We start from the raw sequence: 19,070 nt of genomic DNA on the forward strand, positions 1-19,070 counted from the left end.
TATTCAAATCACAAAGAGAGTGGTTTGAATTTCGTTTTAATTTATTAAGATGGTTGTTTAATAGAAGTTCTTAAAGGCACAATATATATCTAAAAGAAGAAGATGAAGAAAGAGGAAAGCAGAGAATGATAGTTTGTTTTTATTTCAAATTAATGACGCGATGTGCCAAAATAGGCATGGATAGATATAGTAACACACCCGCATATATACAGAGAGAGAGAGAGAGAGCCTCTTTAAGCTGCGTGCCAACATCTTTATCGAGCCGACCGACCGGCACACTGACCCAATGTTACGATTGCGCGGTCAATGTCAGCCACAATGTTTAGCTAGCGTAGGACGAACATGAACTACTAGAACTTCAGAGTGGCCAACACACACACACACACACACACACACAACGACTGATGTGACGCTGATGCGATGCAGTTGCTTTCTTCTACAAATGTCGCTGTCACGTTCCTCGCGTGCAGCGGTCATGTGACACCAGCGTTCCAGTGACCTGCTACAAAAGCACGCCTGTAGATCAGGGTGACGTGCAACAAAGTTAACATCTTGAGCACCCGACGAAGTGAGTTCGACATTCTTGAAGAAATGATTACACAGTCATCTACCGGAAGGTGGCGTTGTCTGCTCACATACACGCACAGTGTCTTGAACACGCTCGTTTACTTTGTGAAGGGAGGAAAAGAAAGAAAGAGGGAGTGCGTATGTGTGTGTGTGTGTGTCTCACTTAATACGACTTACGGCAGTTTGCCAAGGGCTATAGACTTCGCTGTCAGGTGCAAAAAAAAAAAAAGTGAATGCCAGTTTATTCTTTTAGTAATTAGAAAACAGAAGGAAAAAATGGATTGGTTATTACACATCAATACCACTGATTAATATGAATCTATGTATTTATTTATTATTTTTATGTAGCTCCAACATATGCTTTATTTATTTTGTAAACCTATAGTACATTCATACCGTGGTAGGCTAACGATATTTTCTATTTTTTAAAATTTATTTTTTATCTTTTTTATTGATTTATTTTTACCTCGTCCGAAAGCCATGCTCTAAAGACCAAACATGGAACTTTTTGAAGCCATTTCGAACCTCCACTGAGCGGATCAATGGTCTCACACCTGACGGTGAAATTCATCTCCCAACTAAAGACATTAACAAACATCATGTCCATGATGGGATTCGAACCCGCGCAATATTTTGGAGATGAGATGAATAAATGCATACAAGAACGTGGATGATAAAGCAGATTGGCAACTCTATTAAACAAAAACTAAAAAAAAAACAACAAAGTTCCCATTTGATGAGCCCTGAAACCGGCTTTGCAAATTTTGTTCTCTACATAGGGTAATATATTAACGACACATAAAGGCTACAGTATATACATTATTATAATTTTTAATTGCTCTACAGAATTTTTCCTAATTTCTTTCAAGGAATAAATATTCTCTAATCCAATTCTTGTATTTGTCTGGATTGGTGTCATTTATTAGCTACTCAATAAATCCGACGCTAAGTATAATATTTGAGCATTATTTCTTTGTTATTTGGGTCTTTTTATAATTGTACTCATAACCGTATTCATAAAGTCTTTTTTTATTTTTTTTCAACTTGAAAATGAGCTCAGTTCATAAAGATGCTGCAAGTTATTTTATCTCTTGGAAACTCGTGTTATTCGTCATTTAAAACAGACAAACCGTCCTGAGAACTCACTCAGACGTATAGGGGAATACACTCACTCTGAACTTGCCCTCATCGTGCTAAATATCCACCCAAATGCTGTCTGCAAACTGAAATAATCCAATTCTCGTCCGTCTTAAGACGGGTTGAGTCCCCTAGGAGTTTTAGACAATTTAATGCAGCCAGTTGCCATTCCTCTGCTGTATTATTCTAAGTGGAAATATTTCATGTCTGTCGATATTTGCCTGTTTTGAGGGATAAAAAAAACAACAAAAAAAACACGAGTTTCCCGAAAAAGAAACCCCTCCACCTCCGTATGAGACGTATTACTCAGGTTGGATTGAAAAAACCTTGATAAACGTTATTCGCGTCCTAGACGGGACTCGAACCAGGGTTTTTTTCCAACCAAAGGACATTGTCAATATCGGCTGAACTCCGGAAGATTGCACGATTGGACAAAGAATTCAAAACTATAGGAATTATGTTACAAAATATAACTATCAAAATAAATAAACAAATATATAAACAAAGTGGTATATCTCGAGTAGACAATAAACAAACCAAAAAATGACCCTAGGTTCATTTTTTTTTATCATGTATGGTATCGTACAAGAATGCCGTTGACAATGTTGTTTTTCATAGACGAGTTTGGGGAAATATCCAGCACACATCGATCATTTTATCTTTCCTCTCCTTTGCCGTTCTTTCTCTCTTTTCTATTTTCTCCATCTTTTCTAATTTTTCTTTTCGTTTCTGTTTTCTCTTCTTACATCGTTCCCCCCCCCCCTTCTCTCTTTGCATGAAGAAAGAAAAGGAGAAATATAATATTCGTAGAAGCCATATTACATTACACGTGGGAACTGAAAAGAAAAGGGTATAAGGAAACTCAATATTTGCATATAGGATAACAACATCCGGGTCGGTCATAGCAATGGGTAATTTTATTCATAAAACCGAAACAGTTCCGTAGAAAGAAAGGCAATCTCATCCCACACCCATAAGCTCATAAATAACGATAAGATGCACCAAACTTCATTTGGATTTTGTTCATTATTTTTTAAACTCACTGGAGCAAGGGTCAAGTTCGAAAACGAACCAGCAGACATTCACGCCCCCTAACGCCAATTTCTCGTCATCTATATTGCTTCCTTACAGCCCAACACAAAGGCTTGGTAAATTGAAAAGTCTTCATTTGTGACAAATGAATCCTGTTCTCTCAGAGAGAGAGAGAGAGAGAGAGAGAAAGAAAGAAAGAGAGAGAGAGAGAGAGAAAGAAAGAAAGAGAGAAGCTGTCCGATCTCAGTTTGTGTAAACAAATTGAACAGCGCTAGAAGCGCTGGTTGAATTCTATAAGTAGCGAACGGCGCCCTCACGTTAACGCGCGCGCGCGCGCACACACAGAAATTGACTAGCCATCTACCTGTGTCCATTGTCTTACAGATTAAAAAGAAGTACCTTTAATGAAAGCCATAATGTATCTACAGAACTGAAATATCAGTAACCTTAGTGCAATTTGCCCTTAGCTTATCTTTTAATGATTTTTTCACGTTACATGGGTGGAGAGAGAGAAATGGGTGGAAATCCATTAACATTCCTTATGCTTCATCTGCACCGTGGGATGGCCTTCAGCACTTTAATCCGCACACACCATGCACCCCCTCGCCACCCCCTTCACCATATCTCTTTCGATGAATTTAAGGTGTGGGGGGGGAGAAGAAAACGAAAGGATAGGTAAGGATTCTCGGGTAGACTAGAAAACATCAAGAATTCGAAGACGAAAAAAAAAAGAAGTAAAAAAATTACATTCTTAAAGTATTACACGATGTGATTTGCTCTCCAAAGTACCCCCCTTACTATTCACCCTCCTGTGGTTGCACATATGTTACATATAAAATATCGGCGAGTCTGATAAATTTTAGCAGTTGGAAATTGCTTAGGGGGATATTAGTTGGGTTTAGGGGAAAAAGATACGGAAAAGCACTAAGTATCTGACACTCAGGCATGCGAAAGACGCAAATCCAACAGGTTGAAGAACTTGAAAAGTTTTTTTCTTTTTTGGGTTTAATCTTTACGTTGTTTACAAGACATTAGGACATTAACGCAAGGAATTTGAATTTGCAAACGATCCGTTGCAACAGACTTAATTAATTATAGTGATGGCCACCAGGGAATGTGAGTCGTTTTTAACCAGTTTAGGAATATGATGGCGAATGTTTAGAAGCTATTTGTAAGTTGATGTTCTATTTTTTTGTAATCGCAATCAACATATCTGTGTCACAAGAAATTAGATGTTGGTTTTTGACTGGACTAAGTTTAGAATTTTTAGATGGGGGGTTCCACACAAGTAAACTATCTGGCTTAGCTAACTGGTTCTCATTAAATCGGATGCACATTTCAGAGCACGCGATCAGTCAAGAAAGAAAAAAAAAGGAAGAAAAAAAAAACCCTGTGTACTTAATGTTGATTAGAGCTGAAATGTAAAATATTTGTTTAATTATATATACATGGATAGCAGCGTGAGGGTTGCTTATGTTATCAGTACAACATTTTTTTTTTTTTTGAGATTCACGTATATAACGTGTACATCCGTCACAACTTGTGACACATTCACGGGCGGTGATATGATCGTTAACGACCTTTACAACTTAAGATACGAATGTTTCAAATTTAGCAAACAGTTTCGATTGCGTGGTTTGAACTATTTGAATTTAAACTTTTAATGCAAACAGACATAGTAATAAATACATTTTGTTTAAAATTTTCTTTAGGTTTTTTTTTGTTAGTTATGGAAACATTAATTATAGAATAGATCTGCACTTATCTGTGACAATACAGTGACAGAAATATAAAAGCAATAAAAAGGTAATCAAAATTAAAAAAAAAAAGTACTTCATATCCACTAAAGACTTCTCGTGAACCTCTGGGGTAGGGGGTGGGGCACGCGTACAAAACTTTGTGAAACAGTGTTTTAGTATAAACATAATAAAGAGTACTACTGGGCGTCTGTAGCTCAGTCGACCTGGGACATGAAGAGCCTTTATAAAAGGTGAGTTAGTCGTATCAGAGGGAGAGAGAGAGAGAGAGAGAGAGAGAGAGAGAGAGAGAGAGAGAGAGAGAGAGAGAGAGAGAGTCTGGTCAGAAGATTGCACATAGTTTACAGACAAACTATTTCAGTGAGCATAAGACTAAACACCTTATCCTAAATCATCATCATCATCAGCCATTGTTTATCCACTGCCGGACGAAGGCCTTCCCCAAAGTCCTCTATTCATTCCTAACTAGAGCCTTTCTATGCCACCGAATTCCTGCCATCTCTTTAATCTCATCCTCCCACCGTCTGTTTGGTCTTCCTGTGGCTTTCTAGGTCTAGGATACTATTCAGATAACTTGGTCCATTTTCGAGTGTCACTTCTTGCAATATGACCTGCCCATTGCCAATAAATTAAGGTTATAGAAACCAGCAATACTTGACAGGGCATAGTCCTTAAACACAGAGAAGAAGAAGAAAAAGAAGATGTTGTTTTCGGAGTTAAGACCGAAGCAATTTGGGATGAAAAATCCCGTGTTTCTAAAAACGAAGAAGAATGTTATCTGTTATGAATGTAGGAAATCACTGTCGGTATCACTGTTCTTTAAAATTAATCTCTCCAATGAATCCAATGGGGAATTTTCTGTGTGTTTTCATACTACCAATAGTCAGTCAAATATCAACTGAATTAATACCTGCAAAATCGCATTAGCATATATTTAAATAACATTAACCAAAATATTTATTATGCACATCATAAAGCACTATCGCCTATATCGTAAATGGATATAGAACTATTTAGGTCCATATTTGCTTCAACATTTCAGTAAATTTGAAATGGGGAAAAAAATGCTTCAAAAATCAAGCTAGTGGATTTTTTGCGATGCAAAGAAAAAAAAAATTTTTTACGTCTCGTTTTGGTGGTTTATATGATAAATACCAATTTAGACTGTGTTTTGATTTCATCGTCAAGTTTGCGATTTAGAAAACAAGTATGAACACGTTTCCACCCGCAATCATTTAAACTCATTATAGGCTTGCAAAACATAGAACATAAAAATTGCTAAAAAAATCTCTTATAAAATAATATTTTTAAAACGTTGTAGCATAGGCTGTGGCCTTTCAATAGATATAATTTTATAAGCGATTTATATATATATATATATATATATATATATATAGTGAAAATATCGACTGAAAGTGTGTATGTTTACATTATCTATTATTTCGTAACTAACCATTCATATTTAGGCCTAAAACCACGGCATTTAAAAGGAGCAAACGATATGAGAGCTGGGGGGGGGGGGTAGAGAAGACAGAGAGCAGACAAGGATAACAGCACCTAGGGCCTATTGTAGATCTTGCCTGACGCAGGCTTCTGTTAACAATGAAGCTGATATTCAACAAGATTAATCCTATTCATAAGATTTAAAAAAAAAAAAAAAGGCTTCCTCCCAAACCGCCCGCTCTATCTTAAGGTACCAAAAAACCCTGAGGGAGGGGAAGGCCTTTTTTTTTTTTTTTTCTCTTATATATATTTTTTCATCCTTGTCGCCAGCGTGGACATTCCAACTGATTTACGCGGCTTCTTCTTACAAATACTCACAAACAGAGTAAAACGGGCGATTTTTAAAAGGAGCAGCTGTTTCCTTGAAGTCTCCCATAAAAACCTTCTTACGCCCATAATTTATGCAGGTCCTTTCTGCTTTCTAGGAAGGGAGTATTCGATCTAGCAAGCGTAACCTTATTTTTATTCGCGCGAGCGAAGGGGGGGTATTCTCTACCCCCCTTCTCTATTACTGTACCGCTTCGTCTAGGGATAGTGATGGCACCCCATTATGAAACGGGCTATCGTTTCTATGGATGGGCCATGCTAACGCAACACATCCAAGGTGTCGTGGTGTAGTGTAGATGAGGGTCGTTTACATGACAACGACTTAAGGGGGGATATACAGAAGGGGTGGGAAGTTTTAGGGAAAGACCAACCAGTCATGACATTTCATAAAGAGGGGGGAAAGGGAAAGACGTAAAAAAAAAAGTACTATGGGAATAGTCGGATCCCACGACTTTCCAAATAATAAAAAAGCTGTATAATCATAAATTTAACAGGCAGAACGCCCAGTATTGTCATTGTGATCCAAATGTCCATTGTCGAAACACTAAACGCTCCCTGCACCGAGAGCGAGTCTTTCATATGGGGGAGCCTCCAATAGACGATGGTCGCCCCATGCCAAAGTTGTTTGTTCGATATTGCGTGTACGGGGGGGGGGATTTTAATGGAGGATGCGAATAGATAGGATAGTGCTTTTTAAAAATGTACAGTTATTGCATAGATCGTAGGATAAAATTTTATTTTGTTTTGCATTTACTGAAAATGCATCCTTAAATATTTCTCTGTAAATGAGTTCCTTTATGAATGGATATCCGTTAGTGTCGCGTACATATGTTAAAAACAGTAGAACTTAAAAGATTTTTTTTTTTTTTGTGAGACGATAAAATATGTATTTCAACGACTACTGCTGATTTATCCAGTTTGTTAAGTATTTCAATCGTTATTAGAATAATGAGACTGCGATTAATAAACTATCAATTCTTCAAGTACACACAGTAAAGCTTAGAAGCGCTAAAATATCGCCTATTTCATTCTTGAGTACGCAACATTTCTTAATGATATTGTGCAAACGCGAAAACACAAACAACTCAGCAACGCGGTATACGCCAACAGAACCTATTATAGCTACATTGTTCATCTCAGTAAAGGGAGGGAAAAATACTATTTGTTATGTACATAGTTTGTAGTCCTCTTAACTGAGAGCAAGGTACCTCTTCAGATACAGTTATACTCATCTATTAAATATCTACAGCAGCAGTCAAATTTTTTGTTGATTTGCTGGAACATAACTGCACGTACATCAAAAACCGCAAGAATCTTGGAAAAAGAGGTTGCGACAACGCTCTATTGGTGATGTATAAACAGTATTATTAAGTATTATTTGTATGTATATATAATATTATTACGTAATATTAATCGTTGTATTCTAACTGGTTGTTGAATTGGCTTAACTGTGTGATCATTGTTGAAATCTTTCTCGAAAGAGCGATTGTTATATGGCTACGATGAACATGAAAAATAATAAGAGATCAATGCTGAAACAATAGATACAACAACAGATAATTTTTAGAACAATAACAATAGATAAATATTGAATAAAACATGCAGTGTTATCCGTTATTTATCGAGTCAAACGATGTCCGTAATTGACACCCCGTAGTTTATATAATTTATGATTTCTTTATTTCTTCCTACTCCTTTTTTAATTTTTTTTTATTTTTCAATTATTTAGTTTATTAAAACAATCATAACAAGTATGCATCAGCATTCTTATCTATTTGAACGTTGAACATCTTGGAGAGTGTATCAATACTATAATTTTGTCATTTTTTAATTGTTGTGCATCATGTTGAAATGCACCCATCGACTGGTATTTTTTTTTATCACAACGCATTGAGTTAAAAAAAAAAAAAGCGCGCATTAGCTTACACAACTTTTTAAATTTCGACCAAGACAAATAAGGTTGGAGATCTTAAATGTGAAATTTCATCAAAATTCGTCTGTTCAGAGTCGTGTTGGAAAATATGGGGGTAAAGAAAAGAAAAGAAAAAATTCGAAGGTACAAAGTTATCTAAAAACGTAGAGAGAGAGAGAGAGGGGAGGGGGAAAGAAAGAAAGTAAACAAATTGAGAAAGAACGACATAGAAACCAAGAAATCATGAGATAGATAGATAGATAGATAGATAGATAGATAGAGAGAGAGAGAGAGAGAGAGAGAGAGAGAGAGGAAAATAAGAAATAAAATAAAAGGAAAAGGAGATGGAGGGAGAGAGAGAGAGAGAGAGAGAGAGAGAAAGAAAGAAGGAAAGAGAAACTAAGAAATCATGAGAGAGAGAGAGAGAGAGAGAATTAAAATTGTTCTAGAAAATAAATGGACGAAAAATATTTAAAAATACATTAAGAACAGGAAGATGAAAAACAATAAAATTCTCACAGAAAAAAAAAACAATCGGAAGGGGAAAAAAACAGAAAGAAGAAAATTTTTAAATGTCTGAGAAGAGTAGAGAATTCATCAAGAGTGATTCCTCAAACAAATAAGGAACTGGAATACAATTTCATTACTAACACATTCTGCCTATTCGGATACACTGAGGCATCTCTGTAGTTGGCCTTAGCCACATGCATGCAACGGGGGAAAAAAGAAGGGAAAAAAAAAAAGGCAAGATCGTTAACGATCCATGTGTGTGTATATACCTGACGAAGAAAACAGAGCAGAGTGGAAATGCTAAACACAGCGCTTTCTTTTATAACCGGCATCATAAACGTTATCGGGCAGCCTCTAAGCGCAATTTATGGCGACTTTTAGCGTCAAACCAAATTACACGTGCCAAGGCGAAGAACTGCAAATGCTAGAGGCCCAAATACTGCAGTTAAATCCGCCGAAGACCCGTGAGATAGTAAAGTAACCTCGCAATTTTATCTTGTGACTAGTTAAACAGAAATACTAATAAATCTGAGCTTGTATTTAAAAGTGAACGCTGAATTACTTCAACATGGAATTACGTAAAGAAAAAGCTCTTACTTGTGGCGATTAACATTTTTAAAACGCAAAATCTTTAATATTTAACACATTTTTTTTAAAGACTTGCGATAATAAGACATTTTACGAGGAATATTTCTAAGATAATAATAGGTACACGAATTTAAAAAAAAATTAAAATAGCAATTTTTTTTTTTTCTCGGCAATGTTAACTTTCCAAAATTTAAAACTTTTTAAATTTATTATTAAAACGTTTAATTCATCGGAAGTGTTTATAAATATCTGTTCTTAAAAAAAATTAACAGCGCAAAATTTTTTGATTATTTCGCGAAAATGAAAATGATTAGTTTTGCCAGAAATATTTTTCGATATTTTTTTTTTTTTTCAAATTATAAAAATTTAATTTTGAATTTTTTTTTTAATATCGAGATTTATAAAACATTCTGAATTCTTTCCACTTTCAACTTATTTCTTCGTGTGGATTTTTAATGGAATAAGTAGAGTTTTTAAAATTAATTAAATTTTTTATTTATCGGAAATGTTTATAATAATTTTTTAAAAAAAGTTTTAAAAATTTCTTTTCGATTTTTTTTTTCAAAGTTGTTAATTTTTCTTTTGTTTGTTTAAATTCGAGATATTCAAAACATTCTGAATTTGTTTCCCCTTTTCAACTACGATCCCTTCTTGCGAATTTTTAATCTAATAATATTCCTTTACAAATTGATTTAAATATTCTTCACATCTTGTTTTTCCCTTGTCTTCATTCTGACACCAGCGACCTCTACTGAAAAAAACAACAACAACAAAATGAAATGTTTCGCCGATCGTTAAAATCTTATTGGTCCCGTAGCCCACGGCTTGACTGCCAGTGCCATCAATGTCGAAATGAAAATTATTTCAAATGATGAATTGTGCCGTTCTTTTCACCTTGGTAGGTCTCTGAGCAATCAAAGTGACCGCTGTATATTTATTTGGAATGTGAAAAGGATCTTGATTACTAACCAGGGATTACCGAACATCTACGGTACTTGGAAATGATTCAGGAGTCACTAGCATCAAAAGAACGCTCATTAAAGAAGAAAAAGTAAAAAAAAAAAAAAAAATGTGAACGGTAATGAGATATTAAAAAATACATTAGATTACATTATGTCGTTGAGATCTGTTAAAATTTAGAATAATGGAATTCATTTTAAGCAAAATTGGATATCAAACTATAATCTATATATGGATCGATATTTTTAGCTGCAACATTAGTAGTAGTTAGATCAAAAATAGTGGAAAACTAGGTCACTTATTTTATTATTATTTTATCGTGACTAACAGAAGTGTTGTGTTTTTAACAGCAAAATCATTTTTAGTTACAACAGTAGATTAATGCAACAGTATTGCAATCTATTGTTGCAGGAGACCGAATTTCTATTGGTTATCAGATCTCTCCCTTGGGTATTGTTGAAACAGAATATTTGTACAACAAATTCATTAACAATACAAAAATGTATGTTTCTTCACTACAGTTGATCTAGTGTTGTTTTCAAATGAGTCCACTGGTATAATCACGTGCTCATTAACGAAATAAACAAAATCATTCCACGTATTGGAAAGACTATTTCGATTCGCTGTTTATTACAATTCTTTATCTAGTATTGTCAATCAATCGACTGTTTGTTGGCTTAGTCACGTGTTGATCGACGAAATAAACACCTTTCCATGTATTGGAAAAGCTATTTATTTGGACTCATTGTTGATTTGCATTTTTCAATCTGGTATTTTGTTTACAATTAATTATCCATTGCATTAGTCACGTGGTCATCGACGAAATAAGCAACATCTTTCCATGTATTTTAAGACTATTTCACTCATTGTTTATTTTGACTCTTTATTTACTGTTTTTCAATCGATTATACATTGACTTAGTCATGTGGTTACTGATGAAATAAGTCTTTCCAGATATGAAAAGAGTGCTTATTTTGACTCTTTGTTTTGCCAAAAGTCCAAACAAGACTGTTCATCACAACATCTGCTTTCTAAGTTACCTTTGCGATCAAATATTATTGTCCCCCCTATTCATGACTTGGAATCGTCTGACTTTTCTTCTTCCTCTTTTGGCACTTAAATCTTTATAGCGAAGGAAGCTCTTTTTACGATGATGAGTTCCCGTTTAGCAAACAGTGTTAGTTCACACAGCAAAGTGGAAGACTTTACTTCGAGGGTATCCGGAAGATGATGCATCGCTGAGAACCTCGACAAGAGATGACACAAAAAAAAAAGAGCAACAAGTGTCGGATTTTTAATTGCTAATTATAATAACTTCCCTCTTAAATCTGCTTTAACAGAGGGCGTCACAAACGTAAACTTATTTTAAATCTATTTAAAAAAATATAATATTCTTATAATATTATGCAGAAGTAACCTAATTTATGTGATGCCGAATTTGGACAAAAACTTGAAATTTGTAAGAAAGTACTTCCCACTACCAAATTTCATCCATTTCTGTCACAGATCAGAACTCTTTAACATAAAGGCATCGTGAAATTATTCAAACCAACTCCCATTCTATTTTTATATTTTTAACCCTAATTCTTCCACGTGTATTAGATGCTTCCATTATTCATATAAACTCTATCATCGTCCCACATCTGTAACAGATGTTTCTTAAATATTTATTACCTGTACCTTGTGTACGGTTATGAAAGCCACCTGATTTTACATGCATTTATTTATTTCGTGTAGCGATCCATTTACACAGTTATTTGAAAACCTACTTTGAAGGGGGGGGGGAAGTCACAATACTAAAAATCACTAGCTTGCTTTGACATAAGATAACATTAATATTTTACTTTATTTAATGTATTTGACAATTTTTCTAATTAGAAAAATTGTCAAATGCATTAAATAAATAAACGGAATAAAAATAAATAAACGGAAACGGAAACTGGGCAGTTTCCGTTTCCGTTTCAACTGTCTCATTCGTACTAATATTTCAGTAAGACTTTTTTATTATTTATTCTTAATTATATATAATTATCAGTTATTCTTATTTATATAAAGATATATTCTTATATTTTATTTATATTCTTGTTAATAATCTTATTATTTCCGAGAATTCATATTAAACTAATAAAATCGATCTTTCTATAAATAATAATACAGTAATAACGTTAGCACTTCCCATCATTGTTCATATCTCATAGGATGGGTTATTAATGGTAATAACAAGAGAGAGAGAGAGAGGGTTTAGACAATTCTCGTAGTTCTAATGTTGAAGAGATGGTCTAATTTAAATTTAAATTAAAATAACTCGACAAATTTTCCTAAAAATTGTAACTACAGTTTCTATGTAATCGCGATAACTTTTATCCAGTCAGACTAATGCTATTATTGAGTACTAGAGATGCATGGATGGGCCAATTATAGGAGAAAAGAATGTTGCGAAATGTACGTAATAATGATTACTATTTGATTTTTATTTTTTGGTTTAAATATCAAAACTTCATTCAGTCTATTACGCCAATAATAGTAGCTCGGGCCTGAAATTATCGATGTTCATACCTCCTCCTGGATTTCCCTTTCAGTCGTTTTCGACCGTAGGTAACTTTGTAGGCCTTGAGCACAAAGTGTTCCTAGTGAGATTTTTACAGGGTAGTTCACCATTGCTTCCCCCCCCTCCCCCAATTTTATCCGGGCTCGGCACCGGCATATGACTGGGACGTATTCATGATTGTAATCTATGTGTGTTCAGGAGCAGGTTTGCCTGTTTTTTTCTAGGAGTGAAAAAAAAAAAAAAACACCTCCGTATGAGACCAGCTAACTCACATTTAGTCGAAAGAGACCAGATAAAAGTATACCTCACACTACTGATGGGAATCGAACCCAGGTCTTTCCCACCCAAGGGCTTCGTCTATACTGAATATTTTATTTTCTCAAAAGCATCTATGTACATTCGGACGAACTATTTACATATATGCAATAAGTACATGGCATGCTTATTTCAGTTAACAATTTTCATTTACATGATAACATGCCCAATATCTATTTTCACTTAGAGGTCCTGTGCAATCTTTTGGGCAGTTATTTTGCCAATTAACATCCATTGAAATATTAAAATATTTTTACCTTATCTGAAAATTATAAGACATATACTTCCTCTTATGCAAATAGATATATTCATTACTCTACAATATTTCTACACTTATATATACATATTTACATTATGTGTTTAGTTTTCTATTCCATTATTTTTCCTTTCAGAGTGAATTGTATTGGCTTCTTTTCATGTTTTTTTCTTTATGGTGGGTCTTTTATTTCCATTATTTGCATGTTTTCTTCATATTCTTCAGAGATAAGGCCTGTCTTTCGCCATCGGTGTTTTGTTATCTTTTTTCTGTTTATTGTGTCTGTTATGATTTCCTTTAGTTGTTTGTTGAGTTTTTGCATTATATCTGGGCCTGTATCTCTTCCATAAATTCTGTCACATCTGTATGTCCAGATGGAGTACATTGTTGTTATAATTATAATTGCTTCGGTTATTGTTATGTTTCCGCCCTTTAGTTCTTTGTGTTTTATGAATTTCTGAACAGTGTTCCATATTGGAGAGATGTGGGGGCAGTATAACATTATGTGATATAGTGTTTCTGGTTCAGGGCAGAAGTAGCATTTGGCTGGGGCTTGGAGTGGAATACCTTTGTATGCGCACCATAATCTGGTGGGCAGGCAAGCGTGGTAAACCTTGTAATAAAATGTTTTTAATTTAGGGTATATAGGTATTCTAAATGCCTTTAATTTTGCCTTTTTCAAACTCTCGGTGTTGTGGTGGTGGTATAACTGCTCGCGTGAGACTACGGAGGCTCTGTCCTGAACCTTGAGTTCATTAAGACATTAGTCACTCTACCAACCCTAAGTAACTGTGTGTGCGTGTGTGGGAGGGGAGGGGATCTGACCAAACTCCTACTAGGAACTAGTGAGACATATTTTCATAAAACAGATTTTTTTTATTATGATTATGTCACTGCTAATTTCCACTACAGCTATACTAGCTGTTTATCCAACTGAGTATCACAGAGTTCAAAAATCTAACTAGGATTTTGTAAATTTTAATAGCTACAACCGTCAATTCTGAAGGGGGGGGGGGGGGAAAGCAAGCGCTGAATTATTTTTGATCTTATGCGTAGCAACGACTCTATATATAATAGGTAGACAGCAGAAATATCTTTGTATTCACTAAAGCTAATTTTCTGCTTCTCTGTAGAAGAAATTAATTCATTAAGATTACACAGAGAAGCCACCTTCTACTGGTATGGTATCGCGGGGCGTAGCAGTATGTGTTTGACGATGTTGATTTTATTCCAAATGAAAAACGCAACAACCGAAAGGTTTCAGGTCTGGTAAAGTCAACTACCTAAGTGGACTTCGAAGTCGGATCTAATGGCGTAAGTGCAAAAGGCTCACCAAACAAACCGCTAATAGTGGAGGAGGGCTCTAAAGAACAAAATCTATCCCTTCTTCACCTATCATCGCGTTTTCTTAACTGGCAAATTAAACCAGGAATAAACGTGTTTATGAATCATTGCGATAGGAAAAGAAAGCACAAAGAAAACACACACATACACAAAGCAAGAGAGAGAGAGAGAGAGAGAGGGGGGGGGGCGGAAGTCGTTATGTCTATGACGCTCATCTCTTACATAATCAACAACCTGCTACAACGGTTTAAATCATATAGGCGGAAAGATCCGTTAGGGGAAGGGGAGAGAATTAACAGACAGGAAAGAAAACAGAAACGGATTAGATATGTAGTAAAGAGAGAAAAACCGAGTTACATAACTATATTTAGCAAAAGAACAGGATTCTTCTTGGTAAGTATTATCCATCAACACATTTATAGAGAATTCCAGATCTGTAGAGCAATCGACTGAAGTCAAATAAACAGAAATTTATTTCAGAGCATGAACGGGATGCTTACCTGTGGAAGGATGCAGGACAAGACTCCGGTCGAATATAACCATCCTCTTCTCACTAGATATCCTGTTTACCTCCAACTGGATATTTCTGCAAAAATATATTTACTACCTCAGTTTACTTTTTCTTTCTTTTTCTGCACATAGCATATAAAAAAAGGAAAGAAGAAAACTTATCCCTATCATCCATAAGTTATTATTATTATTATTATTATTATTATTATTATTATTATTATTATTATTTTGTCATAACTATTATTTGAATGATTTATACAAATCATTCGAATTGTATAAATCATTCGAATTACAAATTCGAATGATTTATACAATTCATTCGAATTTGTAAATTTCATCTACAAATGAAAAATCTACAAATTTTTCATTTGTAGATTTTTCATCTACAAATGAAAAAATTCAAATTTTTTCATTTGTAGATGACTGCCTAGTTGCATGGTACATGTAATGTATAAACAAATTTGGTCTTCTTCCATTACTCTAGCCGTTCGTAGTCCATTACAAAATCTCTACGTTTGTATAGAGACCTCATCCATGGTGATGACTTAAATCTTCATCATGAATGAGCATCTATTGAATGAGAAAGCTTCCTAGATATTCTTCAACTGCTGGCGTAAGTGATTGGTAGCTGCAGCGCGGGATTTAGTTAGCAATGACAGAAGTTATGATCATCGTTTTTCGGTAATCAGAATATCTATTCGAACAGGAATTTCTATAAAAGTGGATAACCAGAGAATGGTCATTTCACCATGACAATGCTCCTGCACATTCTACTGAATTTGTTTATTTGTGTCAGAATTATTTCGATCGGTCTTATTTAGAATTAAAGTTCAAGCAGCAAAGACCTTAAAAATGTGTTATGTTCGAAAATGTCACGTGATCAATTTTGAAGGGGAAAACGTCGTGTTTAACAGAATATTTTCACCTCTGTCTGAGGGAAGCTCTACAATTTTAACCAACTCAACAACAACAACAACAACAACAAAAAAAAAAAACTTTTTTTAGCCAGGGTTTCTTGGCCGACTAGTGATAACTGTTTCATTTATCAGAGGCAGCTCTGACCAATGAAAAGGAAGCAACTATCCATACCACAGTTTTACTATTAACACTGTTTTGATCATACCTCTGTAAAATTAAATAAGCATAGATTTGTGGCCAATTTCCAGCCATTAATAATTTACCTGATGTCCTTGATCTTTCCACTATCATTCATTATTCCAAAACAGGATAGCCTGTTTGTAATATTGAACGATAGAAATAGAAACTGGTTCTGGAGGAAAACCATCAAAGGCATCTTTTGAAACATTGCGATTAGAACGAATGTTAGCATCAAATGGAGAAAGATAAAACGAAGAGTGCAGAGAAATGTGAAGAGCTAATTAACAACGAAATCCACGTCCTATTCTTGTTATCCTAAACTGACATTTCTTATAAACAGGCCAACGGCAAGGTCCCATCCTTCATCACTTCTGTCTCCTAGTGCCAACTACTTCTGACAGGATATTATTCCACACCAAGGAGGATTACAAGAAGAAATCTTTGGCAAACACCTTTCCAATCTCTCTTGCAATGATTTATATATTCTGACGTGCCCGTCCAGCCTCCAGAGGAGAAAGGGCGGATGAGAGCGAAAATTTGAAAGTGCAGTCCGCCCTCATAGTTAGCAGGTGTAGGTCATAATGGGGAGCCCTTCAGGACCTTCTGTAGGTCACGTGGATGGGCCGGTAGCTCAGAAATCGGCTTTAATAGAGTGTCACACGTGATGAATGGGTAATTAATACAACAGCTAAATGGTCTGTAAAGAGGATGACTTGCGGAAAATTACCCCTCGTCTCCGATGGGCGTGGTTCATTCCGTTAAGGGTTTTCCTACATGCATTTATATATTTATCTGCTTTAATCCTTTGCTGTGAACCCGAGGAATTATTAGCACTCAACAAAATCCCATCTTCAGACAAAGATGTATGAATGTGTGAATTGGTCACGATTCTTCTATTAAGCGACCGTTAATTCTCGGGGCCAATGAAGTGCGTCGGACTGATGGATCAGTCGGTTTGTGTCCTCCACTGCATTCATTTGGAGCTTTGACGTTGATCGGGTTAAAGTTCTGTGTGTGTTCACATGTGAAGGCAACAGTTAATAGGAATGAGTGATGGCGGAGTAGATTTAGGAAGAATTCAACACCATCGTAATGCCAAAAAGAGAACGGATGAAAATGTCAAGGAAAAGACGATGAAACAATTAAATAAAACACACAGAAAGGAAGAGAGAGAGAGAGAAAGGAAAGAAAACATTGCGGCAGAGATAACTTTTTTTCTGTTGTCTCTCTTTCACTGTTTCTTATCATCAAAAGTTCACTCTTTCATTCTTTCTTTCACATTCCCTTTTATAATTTTGCATTATTATCTCTTATTATCGACTGTCTTTCATTCTCTCTCTCTCTCTTTCTATTTTATTCTTTCACTATTTCTATTTCTTTCATTTTCTCTCATATTAGTTCATGTCATAATTTTACATTCTCTCTCTCTCTCTCTCCTTTAGTTTTTACGCTCATTCTTTTTTTTTTCCCTGTCTATCTGATTTCTTTCATCGTATTCTTTCATTTCTTTATCTTTCAATCTATTCTCTCTTATTACAGTCATTCCCGTTCTCTTTCTTCGTGTCACATGATTTCATTCTGATTCGATCATTCTCTTGATTCATTATTCTTTTCTTTTACCTCTTTTATCAGCTCGAATTATTCTATCTTCTATTCTTCTTTTTCTCCTCTTATTCGTTCATTGTTTCTAAATAGTTTTGTTTGGCATTCGTTCATTCGCCTTCATTTTTGTTTTGTTCTTCCTCCGCTATCATCTATTAATTCTTTCTCTTCTCTAACTCTTTCATTGTTGCTTCCCGCTCCCTCTTTCACACATGCACATATCCCCCCCCCCCACCTCTTTCTCTTACTTTCTTAGTCAAACGCAAGAAACTAAAGGCCTAAAGTGTTGCTATGGTTTCCTGCATTACTTCTACATATCGCATTCATATACGACCTGCCGATGATTCCCATTCCTCTACTTTTTCTTCGATATTATCTTCATCACCTCCTTTTCTTTTAAATTAGAAACCACTTTTTATCACTAAAATATTTATAGCGAGACCATGATTTTTTCTTCCCTTCTGCGAAATGACCTTTAGATTTCGCTGGGCGTACACCAGACCAATCAATCTTAAAGATGGTTATACAGCTAAAGTCAATTTATTTTATTTTGAGCTCCTATCAATGCAGTGGTAATGAAATGTATGCCGTCAATCTCTCCAACTCCGTTTAACCAATTTATATACAAAACGAAATACAACAAACGAAGGCCATGTTAGTTAGGAAGAGGACAACACTAATTTTTGACCGTCGAGTGTATTCAAAGTAAAGAAAAACTAACGAAAATAAAATAAAATGAAGAAAAGAACGTGGGATTTAGCATTGCCAAGTAAAAATGAGATAAAAGAGAGTAATGACAGTTTGAGGCATCGTTGATCTAACCCTTTCGATCCGAAATCATTCTTTATTTCAAGTATTAAGTTGTAAAATATACTTTGCCACTCTGGTTTGACCAGTTCTGCCAGTTGGCGATCCCTCCCACATAAGAAATACCACACTTGGGATACGCACCGTCCATGAGGGGAGGTGGGGGGGGGGAGAAAATAGTTATTTTTTCCTCTCGTTACTGACAGTATTTTCCCTCAAGGCACACTTTTCTACGTACCACGCCTATGCCAATGGCTCTTTATAATCAGGTAAGCACAAGATCGCTAGGGGAAAAAA

At 35.2% G+C, this 19,070-nt stretch overlaps 1 protein-coding gene across 1 annotated transcript in view; it reads right to left on the minus strand.

The window, feature by feature from the left end:
- Window positions 1–15,344, minus strand: part of LOC150107643 (zinc finger protein castor homolog 1-like) — a 252,159-nt gene extending 236,815 nt beyond the window's left edge. The window contains exon 1 of the mRNA XM_090392151.1: window positions 15,257–15,344. The gene's annotated coding sequence lies outside the window, so the exon portion shown is untranslated. The remainder of the gene's footprint in view (window positions 1–15,256) is intronic.
- Between the last annotated feature and the right edge of the window lie 3,726 nt (window positions 15,345–19,070).

This window comes from Typopeltis vanoorti, chromosome 4 (assembly GCF_054136105.1).
Source record: "Typopeltis vanoorti isolate ZY-2024b chromosome 4, IOZ_Tvanoo_1.0, whole genome shotgun sequence".
NCBI lineage: Eukaryota > Metazoa > Arthropoda > Arachnida > Uropygi > Thelyphonidae > Typopeltis > Typopeltis vanoorti.